Source organism: Capsicum annuum, unplaced genomic scaffold (genome assembly GCF_002878395.1).
Source record: "Capsicum annuum cultivar UCD-10X-F1 unplaced genomic scaffold, UCD10Xv1.1 ctg64104, whole genome shotgun sequence".
Classification (NCBI taxonomy): Eukaryota; Viridiplantae; Streptophyta; class Magnoliopsida; order Solanales; family Solanaceae; genus Capsicum; species Capsicum annuum.
This window is the reverse complement of record NW_025873218.1, coordinates 1-9,842: the sequence shown is the minus strand read 5'-3', so window position 1 is coordinate 9,842 and position 9,842 is coordinate 1.

Below are 9,842 nucleotides of genomic sequence, written 5' to 3'. Positions count from 1 at the left end.
AGACATATGTTGCAACATGAGATGCAACACGTAGGTCATCTGCTGGAAATTATATAACAGGTCTTCCTACTTTTTTGATTTGCTCCAACAGATTACCGATCAGTTGCAACTGATAAGTTATATGTTGCAACAGATCATAAATCTGTTGCGACAGACAGACGGGGAACATTTGCATAACGCAACAGATGACCAACCTATTCCAACAGATAATCAATCTATCACAACATGTACTATATTTGTTACGACAGATATAAAATTGGTTGCATTATAAAAATTCAACTTTGCCAGACATAAAAATTACTGCCCCTATATGTATAGTGAATTGGCTTGAAATGAAAATTTGTTATCGTGTTCGTCTCTATCTTTGTACATGTTCTTTTTTATACACGGGCTCCAACCATTTAGTTAGTACCCCATATGCCCAGACCCATTACATCTTTCCCACAACAGTGTCACACACACCGATCATTTGTGTACCGGTCAGCAAACACTCCATGTATGCAAGCGAGTACGGCCCGCACGCTGCACCGGTTGTATTTTTTGGGAGCTGGATGTTCTTATTTCAACCTTCAAAAACCCATGATTCCTTCGCCAAGACTTCAGCCGACAAATGATCCATCAGCTTACTCTGCGTCAACAACTTGGGCAACAACTTTAAGAGTGGCTGCATGTGGGTTAAAAACATCTTCTCGCTAAACACAGGTAAGTTGCAATCATAAACCTTAATCTTTCCCTCGTGTAGTAGTATCTCAACAGTGAGAAAATGGGTGACATCCACGTTCATGACTGCAAGGATTTTCTTTTCCTTGGTCCAGCTCTTGCCGTGTGGATATGGCCTCTTCCCTATAACGTATTTAATCAGTTCTTCATCCCATTGGAACGTAGAAACTAATTGATCAAATCCCAGGCCACCAGAATCAGCTAGATTACAAAGACCAGCGTACCTATCTTTAAAATTATTATAGAAGTTGAGGTCCATTATCCTATCAGCAACATCATAAGCATCTGGGTACGCTAATTGCCTGCCCCTCATGAGGCAGAGAATTTCATCAACATACTGTGGTATAAGAAGATAATTTTTAAATAGGTTAGTAATTATAAAGAATAAAAACACAGTGGAAAGAATCTGATACAGAGGGTTCTCTGAATCAGTTCACAGATTACCCAACCAATGCAACTTATGCAACAGATGTGTATTGTGTTGCAACAGAATACCAAGCTGTTGCAACAGATTACACATCAACTGCGTAGATTCTTCTTCATGGAGTAGATTGGAAGGGTAGGTTAGCAAAAGTAAACTTACCTTGTCCTCGTACCACACACACATATTTGTCATATTCGAGAAGTCTTTGGCGGTAAATGAATGTATGGTGTATTCTTTTTGAACCTTCATCTTGATGAATTCTTCCAGTTCCTTATTTTTCTCCTTGACAAGCATCGCAAATATTTCCACCTTCGTCGGCGGCCCCTGAACTTCAACAACTATGGAGCGGGGAGAGTTGCATTTTTTGCTGATTTCAGAACAAATAGAATTTGTCTAATTTTTATTCTCTTCCTCCTAACATCCACTGTAGGAGTGCATGGCTTCCTCACCTCGTTGGATGGTATGACACCCCTCTTGGATTTCAACTCCCTGGCAGCTTTAGCAATAGCCTCTAGCTTGTCGAGGAGTTTATCCTCTCTGTCCTTGCATACTTTGTATTTGCAATAAGAACATGAGGGTGAGAAGGGGTGAGAGAGACCACTGTAAAGGTGGAAGGGACCGGTGTAGGGGTGAGAGAGAGGACCTGTGCAAAGGGTGTTTTCAAACATATTTATTTTTTGCTGAGCACGAACATGCCCATAATCACGACTGGCAGCAGAAGCAGAAGCAGAAGCAGGATGGCTGCCACCATCACGAACAACTCCACCAGCAACACCCCCAGAAGAAGCACCCGGACCTGTTGCAGTTTGAGTTAGGTTGTGAAGAGCTTCAACATTAGACTGACCTTGCCTAACTGCTCTTTTTATGGATGTTGCTCCATCCAATTCCTTCTTTATTAACTCCACCGTTGGGTCTTCTTTTGTATCAACAAGACCTAGAGTAAGAAAAGAAGTCATCCCCAGCTCATCAATGGTAGTCACGATCCAAGGATGCACAACCTATAAAAAAATGACAGGAGAAATTTAAATCATATAATAATAATTTGCAGTCAGTTGGGTTACATGGGGCTGGGGTTATGTTAACATAGCCAACTTATGTAACAGACGATCTAGCTACCGCAACAGCTGATCTGTATGTTGAAATAGATTGATAATATATTATATCAGAATACCCATTTGTTGCATAATTTATAGTAGATGGGTAATCTGTTGAGTAGGGTTCAGAGAACAAAGCAACATATGGTTAATCTGTTGCGAAATATGGATCGTCTGTTGCAATAGATTACCCATTGCACCAGTTGCAGTTGACGGGTAATCTCTTGCAATATATGGAATAGCTATTTCAATATCTTTCTTTGAGGCAAATTATTTTAGTTGAAAGAAGACGTACTGCATCATTCGGAGAGTTAAAGAGATCAGCCTCGTTAATATTTTTTTGCTGCTCTCTACTGCAGCCAACTACCAAAGGATCCTTGGATGAGAAACCTTATCCGGGTAAATCGTGAAATGCTTTCGGAGGGGAGGAATGACTTCACATGTCCAAGGCTAAAAATTGTAAACAGGAAGCAAGCAAAAAAAAGTCACAAGTATATTCAATATAAATTAATGAATGAGTAAAAATAGTGATCAATTTTACCATGAAAGTCCAAGGAAAGCCATATAATATGGATCGTCTTTGGCTTTAGCTCTTTCAGTAAATATTTGACAGTCAAGTAGTAGCTATCGTAGCCCCAGGGATAATCGTTGAATCTCCCAAAATCATCAGCAAGCGCCAACAAATCACGTTCTATGACTTTCTTGACGTCTCTTGCCAATAAAACGGAATGGACAAACCAAACTAAACACAATTTCTCCCTATAGTGCTTTGGTATGTCTTTATTCTTGAGATCCGCTATGAAATCCTTCACTTTGTAGCTAGGTCCAACAATACCCAACAACCCATCTTATTTTACCTTGCATTTTTTGGACCCTTTGTGGGGTGTTTTCTTGATGGCAGGTTCTTCTGGACGATCACATCTCAAGCCTGTCACAATGGCAAACTCTTTCAATCCAAAACAAATTGGCATGCCATAGTAGTTGATCCAGACTTCATCCATATTATTTCCGCCCTCCTTCGGACCTCCATCATCTCCCGCATATATGATCCTGTGCTTGAGAAGACCATATACCATGATTATTAGGAAACAGAGAGGGCGGGGCCCAGACAACTCAAGAAAATGTGCAAAGCAGCTCTTCTTGAAAAGTCCATCTATGTTTTCCTTCTTCATAATACTCCTAAGTTCGTCAAAAGGTTTCCCCAACTGACATTTAAGTACAAGATCACCAAATACTGTATTAGGGTTATTCATCGTCATCGCAACTCAAAACTTGTCAATACTAATGGTTTTGACAGAATCATGCTGGAATTTTGATATTATTTCACGCCCCATTGGTGAGGAGGAGTTATCACTTTTCTCGGCTTTATTTTGCCCTGACTGAGATTGTTCTGAAAGTTCCTCCGAATCTATCTGTACTCTAGCCTTTTTTGTTTTGTGATCAAAAGTTGATCCACTTTCTCCACTTTTATTTTTTTTCTTTTGGAAGACATCTTTTAACTACAAACAAAAGAAAAACAAAAAATACATTGCATTTGATGTCTGCATAATTTTTTTAAAAAGGTCAGACAAATTTCAATAAATTATTCTTACCATATAACCAAAAAAAAAATACTCCAACGGACAACCCATCAGTTGGAACAGATAGGGACCCCGAATCTGTTTGAAGACCTATTTAATATCTCCCCACAGATATTCCACCTGTTACAACATGTTGAGAAATTTCAATAAATTATTCTCTGCCACATTACAAGAAAATACTCCAACGGATAACCCATCAGTTGGAACAGATGGGGAATCTGTTTGAAGACCTATTTAATATCTCCCAACAGATCTTCCAACCATTGCAACAGATGGACCACCACCACCACAATCAATGCCACGACCAATACCACCAAGACCACCACCAATACCAACACCAAGATCACTGACACCACTGCCAAAAAACACAAATACCAACACCACCAACAACAGCCACCAACACCATCACAAACACCATCCAACAATACCACGACAGTCAACAAAACACTGAGAGAAAAGCTAGGATTTTCTCGGGTGCTTCCTACCTTTTTAGCATCAAAACTCAAAATTGTTAACCCATTCTCGAAAATAGTACAACTAAAAGTCTTATTTTTTAATCATTAACTAAAAAACCCTATTTTTTAGAATAAAGAACAAATGTAGAACTCTTCTCGAACTCTGTTACATGCTAAGATAGAGAAAACAACGGATACAAGCGGAAATGAAGTAAAAAAAATAACTATATGTAGTCGTAAATGGGAAGAAAATTGACCTGTTTTGAAGGGTTGAGCAATATGTTGAGCAGTGGTTGTTTGTATTGTTTGTATTGTTGAGAGGGAGAGAACACCCCAAGAGAGAGTGAGAGAGAATAGTGAGAACTTACGATTTGAAATGAAAAGTTTTTCGCGCAAATGGATGATTTGTGTGGGTTGATTTGTAATTTGGGAAACGAATGACAAGTTTTAAAATTACTAATTTAGTCTGAATTGATCTTAATTAATTTTAAAATTTTTAAAAGATATAGTTTTTAAAACATTGAGTTGATGAGAACTCATTTCAACTCAGAGTGATCGATCGACGACTCGGGTTGGGATGAACGCAATACCAATGCCATGCAATTGCAAAGACTCGATTGGATTTGTTGTTGACCCTGCAAGCTCACTCATTCATTCCTAGTTCCACCTAAATTAACTTAGGTACTATCACTATCCTAACATTGAGTTAATGAGAACTCATTTTATCTCAAAGTGATCGATCGATGACTCAGGTCAGGATAAACGCAATGCCAACGCCATACAATTGCAAAGACTCGATTGAATTTGTAGTTGACCCTGCGAGCTCACTCATTCATCCCTAGTTCCACCTAAATCAACTTAGGTACTATCACTATCCTAACATTGAGTTGATGAGAACTCATTTCAGCTCAGAGTGATCGATCGACAACTTAGGTCGAGATGAACGTAATACCAACACCATACAATTGCAAAGACTCAATTGGATTTGTAGTTGACCCTGCGATCTCACTTATTCATTCCCAGTTCTACCTAAATCAACTTAGGTACTATCACTATCCTAACATTGAGTTGATGAGAACTCATTTCAACTCAGAGTGATCGATCAACGACTCGGGTCGGTATGAACGCAATACCAATGCCATGCAATTGCAAAGACTTAATTGGATTTGTAGTTGACCCTGCTAGCTCATTCATTCATCCCTAGCTCCACCTAAATCAATTGCGATGAAATCAATTGTAACAAATGACTAAGTTGTTGAAATTTTTTAAACAGGTACATATATGTTGCAACAGATGACATATCTGATTTAATTATCAAATATATATTTGCATCTGTTATGACAGATGACTGAGCTGTTGGAAATTTTCAAAAAAATATTTATATCTGTTATAATAGATGACATATCTGATTTTATTAATTATCAAATGAATATTTTCATTTGTTGTCACAGATGACTGAGCTTTTGGGATTTTTAAACAGATATTTATATCTGTTGTAACAGATGACTGAGTTGTTCGGATTTCTAAACAGATATTTATATATGTTGCAACAAATGACATATCTGTTTGAAAATCTTTTTATCTCTTTTAATTTTATAGCAAGAAGCTTCTGGTCCGAGTAGATAATATCAAGTAGTAGTACTTACTACTAAAGGCGGTAAAAAATATTTCTTGAATATCTCAAAAGTGAGTTCATTGAGCAATCTTGTCTTGTCTTTTCAATGTCAGTAGTCTTAGTCTTCCTCGTGCCGCTCAAATTATTAATGAAATTAATGAATATTAATTAATGAATATTTAAAACCACCACGTCTACGTACACAATACTTCTATAGAAATTATTTCATCTCTTCCTTCAGCTGCAGTTTATTTTATTCAACTTTCATTTTTTTCTCTCTTCTCTTTAGGGTCACAACCTTTTTTCTCTCTTTTATCTTCGCTTCTCATAAAGATCTTTTTGGATCTAAACCCATCTATATCTTTCCCCGACTTAAATTTTTGTTTTGATCCCCTTTTGATATTAAGGTATGGTTCATTATTGCTCTTTTATTCTCGTTTTCTTCTTTGCATGTTATTTACATCTTTTTTTTATTTAATTACTATTCACCCATATTATATTTATTAATTTTTTTAAGGAACTTGTAAGTGTTGAATAAATAATCTGAGAATTTTTATTACAATATGAGAAAAAAATCATCTGTTGGGAGAAGTTTAAAAGCCTTATTGGCAGTATCATTTGTTTTGTATGTATTTTGTTTGTTTCATCATTATTGATGCAATTATTGATGTTGTTGGTGGGGTTGGCGCTATTGGAACTTGTGGTGTTGTTGATGGTTCTGGCACAAAGGATGTTGCTTCTTTGTTGTTGATGATGTTGGTGGAACAAATGTTGTTTCTTTTTTTGTTGATGTTTATGCTGTTGTTGATGTTGCAACAGATGGGGAAACTGTTGGAACAAATAAAACCACCAGAAAGGCTGGTTTGATGTATTCCATCAGACTCCACATCTGTTACAACAGACTCCTCATCTGTTGCAACAGACTCCACATCTGTTGCAAAGAACTCCACATCTGATGCAACAGATGGACAATGTTATTTTTGTGACATCAATTTTTTTCCTCTTCTTTGTAGATATAAGTATATGACAGTTGATCAACTTTTGACGGACTATCTCAAGAGGTTGTAGTAAAGATGGGATCAGAGGAATAAGCTGCTTGTAGATGGAACCATTTCATATATGAGAGGTATGTATTACTGATAATGTTATCATGGAAACACACATAGAGTGCACTGATTTTGTGAATGATGTTTTTATTGATTAGTCATAGATCATTCAAACAAGATGTCTGCAATTTTACAGTTAAGTTTGGTAGGTCCGAACTGATAAGGCTGAGGGACCATGAATATGGTTCTGATAGCCTGTTAAGATTTAATGTCGGTTGTTGATTATGTTTATTTGTCAAGCATTGTGAAAGAATCTAATTTTTGTGTCATTGTAAAGAGATTCAATAGCGATTGGACTAACTTTTAGGGTGCATTGGACCCTTAGAGGGCCTTCCAAGCTTAGCACTGCATCTAATAAGAACAGAAAATCAATATATTTATTGCCCTGGCCTAAATTTAAATGGCTGGGTTGCTCGCTCGGGGTGATGATTTTATTCCAGAATGTGTGGTAGGAGAATGCTTTCGAAGAAAAATGGGTGGTTGATGGAAGACTATATCATCTGAGAGCTAATTAAAGAAGAGACATAGGGTAGAAAGTAACTTCTAACGAATCTGTCTGGTGGAATTATCTTAACAGATGTGAGATCTGAATCAAGTGCAAATATGAAAGTGTATCCGGTAGTGTAATTTCATTTATTGTGTCTCTGAAAGAAAAGCAATGCAGATGGACACTTTGCTAGGGAGTTGCGTGATCGGGATTATCACCTAGATAGAAAATAGGAAAAGACCAACAAAGAAGCCTCACGGGCATCGAGGGTAGAAATGATGTACAACAAGTTTAGAAAACTTATGCCAACAACAACTGCAGGTTAAATAAGGAATCTAAGCAAAGGTTTTCTAAATTTTAAATTTCATCCCACGCCTTCTTGTTTGTGTTTTCGATCAGGTCCACTGTCGTTGACCTGATTGGAACCACAAACGAGATTGAAAGGCAAATAGAGTATCATTGCTTCCTTAGCAATATGGTTATAATTGATTGTGTTTTCTTGCCTTGACATGCTTTCAATATTCCTAGGATAAATCAGATGCTTGCTATAGTATGTGAATCCCGATAATTTTCAAGCTTGCCTCCAGCTCGTTGATTCTGTATTCAAGCTGGTCGTTGCCCTCTTCGAAGTTGGTAAAGAATTCCTCGTCTCTTGTGAGCTCGATCAGGAACACTACCTTCAAAGTTGTGGCATTCTAGAAGCCCTTTGGAACACTTTCTTCAGAAGCCTTAAAGGATACATGGAGGGTCTCTGTATTTGTTTTAGGTCAAAATATGTTGATGCACGTTGAAGATGTGGTCCTAAAAGTTGAACAACACACTTTTATCTAGCATTTCTCCATGAATCTTGCTCAACCAATTTGATAAATTAGTAAGCATGAAGTTACGTAGCGTGTGATCTAAATCGGCTCTATCAAATGTTACGTAACTCTAAGCTCATTACTCTATCAAAAAAATATGATTGAGTTAGTGCACAAATCGAACGAGCTCAATCTCTCAGCCTTTCTGCTGATTGCTCTTCTCCAATATAGATGACAAGATATCTGCTATGGAAAAGTCTACACCGTCGTCAGACATAATCCCAGGCAATCATGTCTGGCGATGGTGTAGACTTTTGCATAGCAGATATCTTGTCATCTATATTGGAGAAAAGTGATCAGCAGAAAGTCTGACAGATTGGGCTTTTTTTCTATATGCACTAACTCGGGCATATTGTTTTGATAGGGTAATGAGCTTGAAGTTATGTAACATTTGATAGGCTTGGTAGAGCCAGTTTAAATCACATGCTACGCAACTCCATGCTTACTAATTTATCAAATTGGTTGAGCAAGATGCATGGAGCAACGCTCAATAAAAGTGTGTTGTTCAACTGTTGGAACCACATCTTCAACGTGCATCAACACATTTTGACCTAAAACAAACATAACGACCCTTCATGTATCCTTTAAAGCTTCTGAAGAGAAAGTGTTCTGAAGGGCTTCTAGAATGCCACAACTTTAAAGGTAGTGTTCCTGATTGAGCTCACAAGAGACGAGGAACTCCTTACCAACCTCAAAGACGCTAACGGCCAGCTTGAATACAGAATCAACAAGCTGGAGGCAAGCTTGAAAATTATCGAAATTTACATACTACAGCAAACATCTGATCTTCTCCAAGGAATATTGAAAGTATGTCAAGGCAAGAAAACACAATCAATTATAACCATATTGCTAAGGAAGCAATGATACTCTATTTGCCTTTCAATCTCGTTTGTGGTTCCGATTAGGTCAACGAAAGTAGACCTGATCAGAAACCCAAACAAGAAGATGGGATGAAATTTAAAATTCAGAAATTGCCGCCTTCGCTTAGTTTCCTTATTTTCACTGCAGTTGTTTGTGTACGTTTTCTAGACTTACTGAACATCATTTCTACCCTCGATGCTCACGAGGCTGCTTTGTTGGTCTTCTTTTATTTTCTACCTAGGTGATAATCCCGACCATGCAGCTCCCTAGCAAAGTGTCTATCTGCATTGTTTTTTTCCAGAGACACAACAGACGAAATTACATTACCGGATACACTTTCATATTTGCACTTTATTCAGATTTCGCATCTGTTAAGATAATTCCATCGGCCAGATTTGTTAAACGTTACTTTCTACCCTGTGTCTCTTCTTCAATTAGCTCTCAGATGATATAGTCTTCCATCAACAACCCATTTTCCCTCGAAAGCATTCTCTTACCACACCTTCTGGCATATAATCATCAACCCGAGCGAGCAACCCAACCATATAAATTTTGGCCAGGGAAATAACTATACTGGTTTTCCATTCTTGTTTGATGCAGTGCGAGGCTTCGAGGGCCCTCTAAGGGTCCAATGCACACT